Source organism: Ursus arctos, unplaced genomic scaffold (genome assembly GCF_023065955.2).
Source record: "Ursus arctos isolate Adak ecotype North America unplaced genomic scaffold, UrsArc2.0 scaffold_17, whole genome shotgun sequence".
NCBI classification, from domain to species: Eukaryota; Metazoa; Chordata; class Mammalia; order Carnivora; family Ursidae; genus Ursus; species Ursus arctos.
Genome location: NW_026622841.1, coordinates 52,540,053 through 52,552,886, shown reverse-complemented (window position 1 = coordinate 52,552,886; position 12,834 = coordinate 52,540,053).

Here is a 12,834-nt window from a genome sequence, read left to right as displayed (position 1 = left end):
CTTTCTATAGCTTGTAATGCCCGGAAGGAACTCTATAATGCCCGAAGTAAGGGTCTTGGTCAGGGAATTACCCATCTACAAGAAGAGAGGAAAAGGCATCCCTTACCTCAAGTTCTTATAGTTGATCGGGGAGACTTGGGAAGACAAGAAAATTCATCCCCTACTCTGTTGCTCCTCATCTTTTCCTAATGTGTGGCCCTAGCTACTCATGCGACTGACAGCCAGAGACGCGGTCCTCTCTGTGAGGTGCTGGGAGTAGTGGCACTTACCCAGGTTTGGCTACCTCCAGAGAGCAACCCTGGTTTCCACACCCTTAAAACTCCCTTAGAAATCAATGGATACACTAGACTTCTTTTAGGAGAGTTGTTCGGTCTGTCACAGCCACATGGAGGGAAAAGATGGGGCACCCAGGGAGGGGAAATCCACCTGGGATAAGCCCTGATGAAACCAAAAAGTTGGGAGCTCCCTTAGATCTTAGTTCTTTTGCCCTGCTTGGCCATTCCTTCACATAGGTGGTGTAGCCAGTCTGAGGGGTGCCCGAGTAACGGCCAGGAAAGGAGTCAGAAACAGGGGACTGTTCCTCACCGTCACAGGGAACTGTTAGTGAGATCCCTTGGAGGCCACCCAAACCACTCACAAGAGAATGTCCAGGGGACCTTCTGAGCTTCCCCACTCTTTCTCCCAGGGGAGGAATCTGCCCAGAAAAGAGTAGTAGAGGTGTTTCTCTCTGGATGCCTGGATGAGCAAATAAGGAACCAGGTCCCACCTAGAGCCTTTGGGTGTCCAAAGAGTGGCCTTGGTCAGGCCCTTCAATTGCTGCTCAGTTTTTCCTAGGTCCCTCACATCTTTTTTTTTTTTTAATGTTCAGTTAGCTATCATATAGTACATCATTAGTTTTTGATGTAGTGTTCCATGATTCATTAGTTGCATATAACACCCAATGCTCAACCCTACACGTGCCCTCCTTAATATCCATGATCTGGCTACCCCCTCCCCCCACCCCCTCCCCTCTGAAACCCTCAGTTTGTTTCCCAGACCCAATAGTCTCTCATGGGTTTCTCTCTCTCTGGTCCCTCACATCTGTGATCTGCCCCAAAAGGAGTTCTGAGTCCTTACCAAACAGACATTCCCAACTTCTTTTGGGGGATCAGTCAGAAAGGAGCCCAGAGAACCTGTCACCCAAGACTTGAGAATGGCAGCTGAGACTTACATGGCTGACAGGTGCCCATTGTTTCAACAAACAAAATGGGGAGAGAGAGAGAGACTTGCTGCCCACTACTCATAGTTAGTTGTCCTTAACGATGGTAGAGATCCCGGATGAGCCCCCATAAATGTTCATTGGTGCCCACAGTTCTCGGTCAAGCCACTTTGAAGAATGAAGAGGTAGACCAGATAGAGTGGTGGTAGCAATGCAAGGTTTATTGGGTGATAGCAAAGTGATAGTACAAAGCTCCTGAGGCGGGAGGGGACCCGAGAGGGTTGCCTGGGATTGTTCTGAGATTTTAAAATAGAAGGAATTATCTTTAAGATGGAAGACATCCTCACAGAGCCTGGCTTCCTTCTATAGGAATCATTTCTCATGTTTCTTCTAGTCATTTCTGAGAAAGGACGAGTTTCCCACATATCAGATGGGAGTGGGTGGGGATCCAAGGGCCACAGGGAACAGGAAGGAGCAGCAGGCAAAGCCAGGAGTTACCTTGGCCGGACTTCCCTGCCAGGAACCACAGAGCCTGTGGCGAGGCCAGAGTTAGGTGACAGTGGCAGGTCAGAGCATGTGAAAACCGCAGGTGGGAACAGCAGCGAAGGTTGGCAACAGACAGGTCAGAAGACAGAGGCTTGAGAGAGGAATCTGTGGGCCCAGGCACTTACCACGGACTCGCTCCTCTGGGTATAGATGGCTTTTCAAAAACTCTAATATTAGTGTTTGCTTGTCAGCCCCCCCCCCCCGCCTTCCTCCAAAATGTGAGCTGGCAGGGAGCAGAAGATGAAGTGGACACAGAAGTCTAGAGTGTGCTGGCCAGGTGGATACCTATTAATTAAGGCTTGACGATAAATGGATGTTATTTAAGAACTAATGACTAATATCTAGCTGTCATTTCATTGCAGTGGCCCACGAAATGCCCCTGCTGTGCCCAGAATGACTCCTACGGAATTTTTTGACAGGGACTATATATTTAAAAGAATAAACACCTGACTCCAGCCCTTTTAAATATGAAAAAAGAAAAATGCTAACACCATTTATAAGGCCATGCATGAGTAATGGTGACTGATAACTCTCCCTCCTACACATATACACACACACCCTTTCCATATTTTGCTCAGCTCAACCCTTTGCTTACAGCTCCAGCCGTGTCCCAGTGCCCAGCACCACACTTTCTAGGGTGGCTTTTCCAGGAGTTTCCCCACCCTTCTTGATTTCCCTTAACCCTGATTGTAAACATCTTTCATTAAATTTCTTCAGTCATCCCCTTGCGAGTGTACCATTTGTCCCTGCAAGAAGCCTTGACCTGTATAGCTACTTACCAACTTTGTGACATCAGGCAAGTTCTTAACAAGTCTTTCAAATCTGGAAGATGGGAAAATCCGTAAAGTGGCAGCTTGAACCGTGTCAAAGTGACAATATTTGACCAGCTCTGACTGACAGAAATGGCAATTTTGTAGGTGCCATGAGAACTAGTGAAATGTAAAGCGATTCCAATAGCACCTGGCAGATCGTACGCCATTATTCCTTTCTGGTGACGCCACTCAGACTTTTGGATTACATGTTTGCCCAAGGATAGCAAATCTGAGCTGCCCTCTTCTCCCTGAGCCCTAGCAGACACTGCTAGTTCATCGTAGGACTCCTTTTTGCTGAGCCCAGAGGCAAACTGAAACCCTTTGAAGGCTTCCCGACCACATGGCCCTACTCTTCTGGTCTCCCCCACAAGGGATTTCCACTCCCAGTGGCCAGCTGGTCTGGCACCGGGGGCCTTCTGCTCTCACTACTGTGGCACGGTATGCTCCTGGCCTCTTTCAACAGAATTTTTTCACAGAAATGCTGTCATGCAAGCTGGTTAGGTCTTAATGTCACTGTTAACACTTGATTCCACAGCAATTACCTTAAAGGTTCCGTGGGCTTACCTAGTTGCTCAAGAACTTTTGCGTAATTTTGCTTTTCTGGAACATACGTGTTCTGGATATCAGATGTTTTTACAAATGAAAGAAACTTGTGGGGCTTGGGTGAGGTGGGGACGGAGGTGGTGATAAGCTACCTGATGGGCTGAAATATGTCCCAAACAAGACTAAAGCAGAGCTTAGCTTGTCTCTGGGTGTGTCTGGGGGTAATTTGCCCCAGGTAAGAATACTCCAAATAGATTAAAAAGTACGTGTGCACCCACTGTCTCCATTCCAATGGCAGCCTTGTCTTTGCAGCTCAATTATCCCAGCTCTGTGCTTAACTCTGTAAGATGTCACTTTGAAATGACATCAGAACTTCTCAAAGGTCATTCTTGACTGTCTAGACTCATCATAAACTTTCCAAAAACCTGCTCCTCAACACAAGGTCGCAGCCAGGTCCTAGGTCCCTTCATCTTTGCACTGAATTTAGAACATGTTAATGCAAATAAAATATTAAGGAACTCAAGCATACATATAGCTTTGGAGGATTAAGACAAGATAATAAGGGCAAGAGAGCTCCCTCCCCTTCTGAAAGTACAGAGGAGACAAAGGAGGTGGTACCTTTTTTGATGCTTTATTTTTAAAAAGCTAAATGGTATGAATGAGGTCAAACTTGCCTTATTTTTTTTAAATGATTTTTTATTATATTATGTTAGTCACCATACAGTACATCCCCGGATTCCGATGTAAAGTTCGATGCTTCATTAGTTGCGTATAACACCCAGTGCACCATGCAATACGTGCCCTCCTTACTACCCATCACCAGTCTATCCCATTCCCCCACCCCCCTCCCCTCTGAGGCCCTCAGTTTGTTTCTCATAGTCCATAGTCTCCCATGCTTCACTCCCCCTTCTGATTACCCCCCTTTCTTTATCCCTTTCTTCCCCTACCCATCTTCCTAGTTCTTAATGTTCCATAGATAAGAGAAATCATATGATAATTGTCTTTCTCTGCTTGACTTATTTCACTTAGCATAATCTCTTCCAGTGCCGTCCGTGTTGCAGCAAATGTTGAGAACTCGTTCTTTCTGATGGCTGAGTAATATTCCATTGTATATATGGACCACATCTTCTTAATCCAGTCATCTGTTGAAGGGCATCTCGGCTCCTTCCACGATTTAGCTATTGTGGACAATGCTGCTATGAACATTGGGGTGCATATGGCCCTTCTCTTCACTACGTTTGTATCTTTGGGGTAAATACCCAGTAGTGCAATTTGCCTTATTTTTGTTAGGTCCCTTACCAAAGGAACAGTCTCGAGCCACGTACGCTACGCAGACCGGAGTGTGTACCACAAACATCCCTCCGAGGTCCTGCTGTTGCGGTCGAATCCGGGCTTTCCCTGCTACGTCAGCAAAATATAGTTGGAATTAACTCATAACAAGAGAAGCACTGGATTGATGTAGCATATTAACTAACTTAAAGTGGAAACACTTTTTGTGCACCATTGCTAAGAGATGTAACCCCCCCCCAACCCCACCTACACTCCTGGGTGGGGTGGAAGGAGGAGGGGAACAGCAAACATAATTTGGACTAAAGAACAGGATTTCCAGCTGGTTCTAGGAAAGAGATCAGGGCTGATAAGACCACTCGTGCAATTACACTTTTTTCTTGTCTACTAAAACTAATTTAGTTGTCCTATCAATGTCTTCATTTTGCACACAGCTAGATAATTGTATATTTATAAGTTTGATTCCTGTTTATGCAGAGGGCTGTGTGCATTTCCAAACTATATCCTAAATGCACACACTTAGCATACTATTCTATTTTAAGGGTATATAACTTTGCCTATGTAAAGTAATCCAAATAATGGTGTGATTCCTTTTCCTAAGTCAGAGAAGAGGAAATACTAGTACTACATTTCAGAGTCTCCTTAGCCCGTCTTCTCTCTGATCCAGGTTGAGCCCATGCAAATATCACACGCATTCTAAATTTAAATGTCCCCAGATTTGTATTTCACTTTACAGCGTATTTGCAGCAACGTTGCAAGACATGGCTATATTTCGGGGATCATTTTCTCTGCTTTCAACAGTTTTGTCAGGAGGCTTGAATTTATTTTGGGGAATGCTACCTCGTTTGATTTCAGAGGAGTTGTGCTCGAGTAGGGAGCAGCGGAGCAGCACAGGGCGTTTCAGAATGCCGAGCTAGTGGCCTCCTGACCAGACCTGAGCGTGGTGCCCAGCTTCTGATCCGAGCCTGGCCTTGCACAGAGCTCAGACTTTCAGAGTACCTTGTGGTGACTTTAAGGTGAATTTTTTCATTAGCCTCAGTGGTTGAGCTATATTTAAACAATTAGCTCCGGAAAACTACTCAAGAAGTGTGGCTCAACTCTGATGACATCTTGAAGAGCAAATGGAAAGAATGGAAAGAATCTATTTATCAGCAAACCTCATGGTTCTAATCACCAGGGTTCAATTTAAGAGCACGGCCCTAGGCCTAGACTGTGAACGGTCACCATGGCTGTGCTTATGGGAAGCTTCAAATCCACATCTTGGCAAGCTCGCCCAAATTAGGGAGGCCAGCATGCTGCTCAGAATACCTCTCTTCAAAGTGAAGGCTGAGCAAGTGTCTTCCCAGGATTCGCCCCACTGCTGCCATTCCGCTGGCGAGATCCACCATGGTTCCCTGTCAGCAGCCTAGAATCCCAGCAGATGGTCAGTTTTTGAGAGGATACAAACTACATTACGTTTTATGTTCCCAGCGGCTAATAGAATGCCCGACATATGTATGTTTAGTGAACCACTGAAATGAATGCAGAAGTTGGATGAGAGCTGATCTTGATTCCTGGACAGAAATAAAGGCCCACCTGTGCTGAAGCTCTGCACCCGGTGGAGTCCTCATCCTCCTTCCAGATCTTTCCATATGATCTAGGACCTGAATCTTCAGGTCCATTTTCAAGATCAGTGCATGCTCTTGTCTACTCTAAACTGATGTTTTGACTTAGATTTCATAATGCTCTGAGACCACCCTACATGTTTCAGGGGCCCCTTGGCCAGCTTTTCATCAGTCAGCCTGATCATACGACCAACCCAGCTCCCCTCTGAGGTATGGTGTCCTTCATCAGGAGTGCACAGCCTACACGTCACCAGCTCCTACTCTTTCCTGGAAACTTTCCAAGTCTTCTGGGTGGGACACCACCTCTGATCATCCTTCCCGGTACCTGAAATCTGATGTTTTCCTCGGTGGGGCGGTGCTTGCAGGTTCCCTGCACGCATGGCAGGTAACTCACGTCACCCACGAGTTCTGGGAATTACAGAATGTCTTCCGTGCTGCTGAGATTTAGACCGTGCTTCTTTTCAACTCCTTTTCTTCACCATGTCCTGACCATGAAGGCATGAGCTCCACTTGAAAGGACCTCTTCTTTTTTCTGAAACAAAGTATCAGGAACTTTGATAATCACAGCAGAATTTATGCGAGCACCTTCCTCCCCAAACAGAATCCTCCCACACTCTAGTCAAGAAGAGCAAGTAGCTTTGGCTTTCTGTGTACGCCTGGCCCTCCAGATTAAAACAGGCTGTGGTCAAGGCCTGCTCGACAAATTAAGGAGACAACTCTCTCTATCGAGTTGATACTCAAGTGGGAGGCGATGCAGTATAGAGTGGGGCAGAGAGTGGATTAGGGCTTACATCTGAAAGGGTGAGATCAATGAGGAAAAAATCATACTCTATGAAAATGATGCCTGCGGTGAATATGTTGATCTTTGGCCTTTGAAATGCCAGAGATGTGGCCTAGTATTTTGTGAACAGCGTCTGCCACAGTTTGCTCTACCCCCATACAATAAAGGCCAAACTCTTCGTGTGGCACTCAAGGCAGCTCACGCTGACAACCCACCCACCTTTTCAGCAGCAGCACTAGAGACTTCCCAGATGACCCCTAGCCTAGAGTGTAGACACATTGGTCCTCATCCCTCAAGCTATAGTCACACTTTGGAATGTTGGTCGATGGTGAGCCCTCTAGATGAGTGCTTTCCAATCCTATGACTCAATAGCATACATAGTATATCATAATTTTGCATGGCAAATGGGGTAAAATGGAAGGATTTGGAGATGTATGTTGGGCTTTGGGAAAAAAGTATATATATATAATATATTTTTATAATTTTTTTATATTTTATATTTATTTTATATTTTTATATATTTATTTATATATATATTTATATATATTTATATATATTATTTTATAAATTTATATATATTTATATATATTATATATATTATTTTATATATATTTATATATTTATTTTTTATATTTTATATTTATTTTTTATAATATAATATATATAATATATATATAAAAGTATACATATAATATATATATAATATATATAATATATATATTATATATATACTTTTGTGTTTATATATATGTTTATAATTATAAAATTCAAAAGCAGCATATTGGGATAAGTAATTTTAATTTTTAAATAATTTTTTAATATTTTATTTATTTATTTGAGAGAGAGAGGATGAGAGAGTGTCAGAGGGAGAGGGAGAAGTAGGCTCCCCGCTGAGCAGGGAGCCCGATGTGGGGCTCGATCCCAGGACCTTGGGATCATGATCTGAGCCAAAGGCAGAAGCTTAACCAGCTGAGCCACCCAGGTGCCCCAATTTTTTATAATATTTTAAAAATATTTTCAATGTTCATGATAAGTTTTACAGGGTCTTTCTATGAGTATATATTTTTAATATCTGTTTTTAATGCTTGAAATGTTTCCATATTATTCCTGAACAAGAAATTTTAATGATGATTTATTCAAATTCTGATAGTCTCCATTGATGAGAAACTTTTTTTAAACAACTAGGTAATAAAAATGTATAAGCCATTGATTTTATAATCATTCTAAATTTATAAGGCATTGATATTATATTTAAATACAACAGCTCTCACATTGACAAATATAATTTTTAAATTCTTATGATAATGGATTTTAAATCCAATTAGCTTTTTATTCAATTATGTCAAAATTTATTTACGTATTCATTCATACAAAAAAATGTTATCAATCTTTTATTCTTTGTCAAGTTTTCTAGGTAGTGATTCAGCAGTTAATAACAATTAAAAAAAATCCTGCTCTCATGGAGTTTACATCCTGGTCAGGGGAGACAAACAATAAATAAAATAAAGTAAAAATTAGGGTTGTGTAGCAATGGTAGTGCTGGCCAGTTTTGAATAGGGTGGTCAGGGAAGACCCCACCGAGAAGATGATATTTGAAAAAAGATGTAGAAAAGATGAGGGAATGAGTCAGGTGGCTTTGCGGGAGAAGGGCATTCAAGGCAGAAGTCAAGTATATGCAAATTGGAGACAAGACTGTATCTGGCTTTTTTAAGAAACAAGATGGTGGTCACTGTAGATTGAGCAAAATAACTAATGGCAGGCAATAGTGTGATATGAAACCAGAGAAATAACAGAGGTCCGATGATGGAGAGCTCTATTGGCCACTGTGAGGACTTTCTCTAAGTGAGATTGAAAAGCTAAGGCAGGTTAGTAGAGGAGAGATAAAACATATGTTTTCTTTTTTTTAATAATTTTTTATTATGTTATGTTAGTCACCATACAGTACATCCTTAGTTTTTGATGTAGTGTTCCATGAGTCATTGTTTGCGTGTAACACCCAGTGCTCCATGCAGTACGTGCCCTCCTTAATACCCATCACCGGCCAGTCCCAATCCCCCACTCTCCTCCCCTCTGAAGCCCTCAGTTTGTTTCCCAGAGTCCATAGTTTTAAAGGATGACTTTCTCTTCTCTGTTGAGGATAGACTATGTATTAGCGTTCTCCAGAGAAATAGAACCAAGAAGATAGAGAGAGAGATACATAAGAGGAAATTTATTATGGGAATTGGCTCACACAATTATTGAGGCCTACAAGTCCCACAATCTGCCGTCTGCAAGCTGGAGAACCAGGAGAGCCAGCAGTGTCATTCTCTAAGTCCCAAGGCCTAAGAACCGGGGAGTTGATGCTGTCGCTGAGGTCTGAGGTCAAAGTCTAAGAATCAGGAGATGATGGATGTTTCAGCTCATGAAAGAGAGGGAATTCACCCTTTCTTCACCCTTTGTTCCAGTTGGGCCCCCAGTGGATTAGATGATGCCCGCCACATTGATGAGTGCAGACCTCCTTACTCAGTCCACTGAATCAAATGCCAGTCTCTTCCAGAAACACCTGCTCAGACATACCCAGGATGCTATCTGGGCATCCCTTGCGCCAAATTGACACAAAATTAAGTGTCACGGTCTACAAAGGGGCAAGGATCACAACAGAGAGGACAGTTAGGAGGTCTTTGCCATAATGCAGGCCACAGGTGGTCGACTAGGAGAATTTCTGGCCCATCTGTAGTGCGCTAGTGCCGCAGCGTGCCGGGGGGAGGCTCTGCTCTGCAGCGTCCATACACTGAGCCAAAGCAAGGTGCATTGGGACCTTTAGTATTTCAGTTCCAGATTTTAATTTACGTATATCCCAAGAGCATGGAAACAACATTTATACAACCCTAGACCCAGGTTTAAACAATCAAACCAGAATTCCGAGCCTTGACATTATTGAGATTAGATGATTTTCTTGTGTCACAGCCTCAGCTCCAGCTGCCCATTCTCAAGTACAGGTGACAGCATCAGGCTCTGACATGGCCATGTCCTCATCCCTGGGGAGGCATAAACTCGGGCAGTGCTCTTTTCACTCTGCATTTGCACTTATACCGCCTGGAGAAATTGCTCCGGAGTCGTTCTCTGGGTGGTGCTCCCTATCTATCCCAGCAAGACCCTTAGTCTAGGTTTTGCTCAACCAAGAGCCTGAGATACATAGAATCTTAGAGAGGTGTGAGTGTGGTGTGCGACTGGGTGAAGGAGAGGTTAGCACACCAAGAGTCCCCGTCATCCTCCCAAGGCTTGGTCCCCCAGCCCTGACCCAGATGCATGTCCAGCTCGACCCCAGTTCCTCACTGACCCACTGCCCATGACCACCTATCTGCACAAGATTTGGACCCAGCCCCACCCTTTGCCTACATTTATTCCATAGTAAATAATTATTGTCTCTACAGACTGATTGCCACCTCACCCCTCCGTGACTTTATTCTTGCTGCTCCCTCTGCCTGGAGCTTCTGCCCACTTTCTTTAGCAGGTTAACTTGTACTCATTCTTCAGAGCTCAATCCAGGCATCACGGCCAACTGTCCATGGCTAACAGTCCAAACAAAGTGCCCCTTTGCGTTCCCCTGCTGTTAGAGGCACAACATTATATTGAAGGCATTGCTTTGTGACTTCCTTTCCTACCACTGTAAGTTTTTAGTGGTCAGAGCTGGAATCCTATCTACTTCTACATTGCCATGAGCTGCCACGTTGAATAAATGTTTGTGAAACTCAGACTTCCCCTGTCTATAAAGCTTATTCAACAATTTCCAATAGTCCAAACTGATTTCTTCCTTGTCTGAATTCTACTCAGAACCAAGGGACTTTGTAAGTTGTCTGTATCCTGTAAATTACATTCTTCATCTACTGCTCAACTCGATCGAGGTTTCTTGCAAATTAGGGTCTTGCATTCAGTATGTGCTCGGATGCCCTGCAATTCCTAGCACAGCGATCAACACAGACCATAAGTGCCAAATACTCACAGACTCTTCCACAAACTCTAGTTTTTACTCTACTAAAGGAAGGAATTGACTCACTTCTTTGTTTTAGGGAATGCTTTTAAACATTGCTTAGTAAACATTCAAATTTGATTCTTTAAATGAAATGTGGTTAAATAGGTACAAATAGGTGAAGGAGATGAAGAGGTACAAACTTCCAATTATAAAATTGGGGCGCCTGGGTGGCGTAGTCGTTAAGCGTCTGCCTTCGGCTCAGGGCATGATCCTGGCGTTCTGGGATCGAGCCCCACATCAGGTTCCTCCGCTGGGAGCCTGCTTCTTCCTCTCCCACTCCCGCTGCTTGTGTTCCCTCTCTCGCTGGCTGTCTCTATCTCTGTCAAATAAATAAATAAAATCTTAAAAAAAAAAAATAAAATAAAATAAAATAAAATAAATATGTCAGGGGATGAGAAGTGCAGTGTAGGGATACAGTCAATAATGTAATAACTCTGTACGGTGACAGGGGGTAACTACACTTGCAGGGAGCATTTTGTAGGGTACATCATTCTCAATCACTATACTGTACACCTGAAACAAAGATACTATTGCATGTTAACTATACTTCAATTGAAAATAAAATTGTGTAAATGCAAATTCTAATTATGAAAAACTTTATTCCATATTCTATTCCTGTCTTTCCAATACCTAAAGAGAAACCCACAAAAATAATAGAGTAAATCCCAAAGGAGATGACATCAGTATATTTGGTTATTCTTTTCCAAAAGCTTCTCTTTGAAGCTTCGTTGTTAGATTGTCAAAAAAGCCAATATTTAGATATTTACATGTTCCATGTAAGCATCATTCTGCTTGCTCACATGTAAATATAATTTGATGGTTATTACAATCCCTAATAGTTAACAAAGTTATCAACATATGAAAACATCATTTATAATGAAATTGATTAATAATATCCATATTTCATTTTTTATCTCTCTGTGGTTTGGGGTACAAAAGATCAATTGAATTAGTAATTCAAAGAAAAGAAATAGGTATAAATTTGGGATGTAATTATCTAATGACATCTGGAAATTTCCCAGATGCATCTTATTTAATAGTATTGGGAAATCCTTAAAACATTATGTAGTAAATTTATTGAAGTAGACTATTATTGCTTTTTAAAAAAACAGAATGATCACAACCCAGTTCTAATCTGGAAATAATGCAAACCCTTAGCAGCCTGCAGAGTTTGGAAGAAAGCTCACTTATGTAGCTATTTTTAGATGCTGTGATTATTGTGCCTGACTTTATATTTAACAACTCTTCCTGTCAAATCGCTGTGCATGTTGTTTCGTGTCACACACTTACAAAGTGACAGGGACTTTACATTTTTAAAAATAAGCACCTACTATAAGTGGTAGGATGGAAGAGTTTGTATAACAAGAAAACTTACCCTGGAAACACTTTTGTAGCAGCTAAAGAGCAATTAGTGAATCTACTTATATAATTCTATTTTTTTGTGTGTAAAACTGTTCTTCTAAGTGACTTAGCCTTTTAAACAAGATGTTCTTATGTTTTATTCATATTTAGGGGGAATAAGACATATTATCACATAATATGTGTCATTCTGGCAGTGTATTTGAGATCATTTTAATGAGATATTTTTAAATTTAAAAATTTAATGTACTTTTACAGAACAGATCAAGAACAATAAATATTCGCTAGGTTCAGGTCTGAAATATTTTCTAAAACTCTCTGAAAAAAAAATTCACAGCCTGGAATGGTTTAAGATCTATAGAGTGAATATATGGAATTCTATGATTCTATATACTGTACCAGACCTTAAATATTTCCAGTGCTGTTGGAGCCTCTGTTGGAGCTGTCCATGGTGTTCTGTTTTATCAAGTTCAGAGTAGGTCCTAAGCCAGTTGTTCTCAAATGTTTTGCTTCTCGTGACCTCTTCATCCTCTTAAAAATAATTGAGAATCCAATGAGAGGTGTTTGGTGTCAGTTACATCTACCAATATTTATATTATTAGAAATTTAAATGGAGAAATGTTTAAAAAGCATTTCATTCATTTAAAAATAATAAAGCTATGATATGTTAGCATAAATAGCATATTTTTTGT